Source organism: Struthio camelus, unplaced genomic scaffold, assembly GCF_040807025.1.
Source record: "Struthio camelus isolate bStrCam1 unplaced genomic scaffold, bStrCam1.hap1 HAP1_SCAFFOLD_33, whole genome shotgun sequence".
NCBI classification, from domain to species: domain Eukaryota; kingdom Metazoa; phylum Chordata; class Aves; order Struthioniformes; family Struthionidae; genus Struthio; species Struthio camelus.
In genome coordinates, this window is record NW_027182567.1 from 5,001 (window position 1) to 7,500 (window position 2,500).

Consider the following 2,500-nt stretch of genomic DNA (forward strand, 5'->3'; position numbering starts at 1 on the left):
CGCTAGGCATGCGGGCGGAGGCGAACCCCCCCCCGCGCACCCGCTCCCCCTTTACGGGAGAGCTAAACGGACGTGCTAGAGGAGGAAGCGACCTCGAGATGGGCGCGGCCCCCCACCGAGGAAACACCGGGGCGGCACGCTCCGCAGCAGGCGGGGGTCCGGCAGCTCTGGGAGGGGGGCGCCCCCCTTTCCACCCGAACCGGCACACACCCAGGGCGGGTGGCACCCACTCGGCCCTTTCTCATGTCAGTTCGCCACCCCACCAACGGCTGCTTGCGGCCGGCACCCGGCGACCCGGGGCTGAGACCATCGCCAGCACCCCGTGCAAGGTTTTTTCGGACACCTGAGAACTCACAGGGCCACTTGGCCTCGCAGAGCCGGGTTCGGTGATAGAAGCCCGAGGATAAGCGGGAGAGCACACACACACCTCTCCTTCGCCGCTCCAGCGGGCAGCACCTCGCGCGCGACAGGACGCGTGCTGGAGAGGAGACCCCCCTGCCTGAACATCGGACACCGCCCATGCACCCCCCTGTGACGGGGGAGCACAGCAGAGCCGACCCGCCGGGGGCCCTCTCCGACGCGACCCGAACGGCCTCATCGATCGGGAGCAAACACACACGGTCGAGTCCTGAGCCAACTCACCCCGCCGCCCACCAGTGGCCGCAAACCAGCGGCGGGCGCTGCGTGTGGGTGCGGACCATCGTCTGCAAGAGGTGCCCACTCGAGCCTGAACACCAGCACCGCCCCCACGCTCCCTGTGACGGGGAAGCAGGGAAGCGCCAGCCCGCCGAGGGGCCTCTCCGACGTGTCCCGGGACGCCTCAGCGGGCGTCTGCGTGTGGGTGTGGATCGGCAGCCGCGAGCCGGCTGCTGCTCCGGCCGGAGCACCGGCATCACCACGCTCCCTGCGACAGGGGCCCGAAGAACGAGGCTCTCGAGCCGCTGGTGTCTGGGCAGAGCCGCACGGGGCACCCCCCGGTTTCTCTCTGGACCACCCTCTGGCGTTCACGAACGGCACACGCACCGGGCCTTTTCCCCGGCCGCGGGGGGGGGGGGGGGGGGGGTGTCCGGCTCACCCCTCTCCCGAGTCGGCAACGGCTGCATGGGACCTGCCGCTGGCTGGGCTCCCCGCCTCCGCAGCGGCTTCCGGCACCTGGGACACACTCGCGGGGCTGCCGGAGACCTGCCGGGAGACCGCCGCGCCGAACGGGCAAAAGAAAGTGCTCTCCCCGAAGGGCCGGGCTCAGGACCGCTCCCCGCCCGCCCTCGTCGCAAGCCGCCCTAGGCCTCCCGCGGGCCGGCCACAATGCGCTGGGGGCGCCCGGGAGTGCGGCTCCGGAACTCAGCGGCTGTTCACCCTGTGGCCTACAGTCGTACCGCTAAGTCCAGCGGGGCGGGAGAGCCGAAGGACAGCCGCCCCTCCTACCGGGGAGTGGCTCGAAAGTGGCCGACCTCTACGATGACGTAACTGGAGGCAGCGACGCAGAGCGACCCCTTTCGCCGCTCCACAGGAACGCCAGGGAGAACAGGTCTACCAGCCACCACCCCGAAAGGCCACCAAGTCTCGCTGGAGCCTGGTAGACCTGCTGCCAGTTAGCGGAGGCAGACCCGGGGCACCGGCTGCGACTTCTCCGGGCCTCCCGGAGCCGCGGAGACCGGCTACGCCGCGCCCCTTCGAGGCCGGCCTCCCCGGAGGCCGGTCGACCCGCCCGCCCCTTCGAGGCTCGGCGGCCTCCCCGGAGGCCGGTCGACCAGCTCGCCCCTTCGAGGCTCGGCGGCCTCCCCGGAGGCCGGTCGACCAGCTCGCCCCTTCGAGGCTCGGCGGCCTCCCCGGAGGCCGGTCGACCAGCTCGCCTCTCCCCGGAGGCCGGTCGACCAGCTCGCCCCTTCGAGGCTCGGCGGCCTCCCCGGAGGCCGGTCGACCAGCTCGCCCCTTCGAGGCTCGGCGGCCTCCCCGGAGGCCGGTCGACCAGCTCGCCTCTCCCCGGAGGCCGGTCGACCAGCTCGCCCCTTCGAGGACCTCCCCGGAGGCCGGTAGACTCTCTGGCCGCTGCCAAGGCAGCCTCCCAGGCCCGGGCGGGCGAGCGGGCGGGCGGGCCGGCCGCTGCCGAGTTGGACCCTTCGGGCCGGCCGCTAACAGGCCAGCCCGCCGCCCCTCCCGAGTCCCCCTCCCCGGCCGGACCCGTTCGGTTTCCTTGGAGAGCTGCCGCTTCTCCCTTAGCCGCTTAGCGTGCTTTCTTTGTTTAGGTTTCCCCCCCCCCCCCCCCCCGGCTTGCTCCTTTTCGGTGTCGTACGGGCTTTTTTTTTTTTTTTTTTTGTGTGTGTGCGTGCGTGCGTGCGTGCGTGCGTGCGTGTGTGCGTGTGTGTGTGCGCGCGCGCGCGCGTGTGCGTGTGCGCTTTCTGTATGCTTGCCCCACCACCAGCAGCAGCAGCAGCACCTCCCTTTCTCGCCCTTACCATCTTCCTCGCTGGTTTTCCTTCGTTTCCCGTGTTGTTTCCTC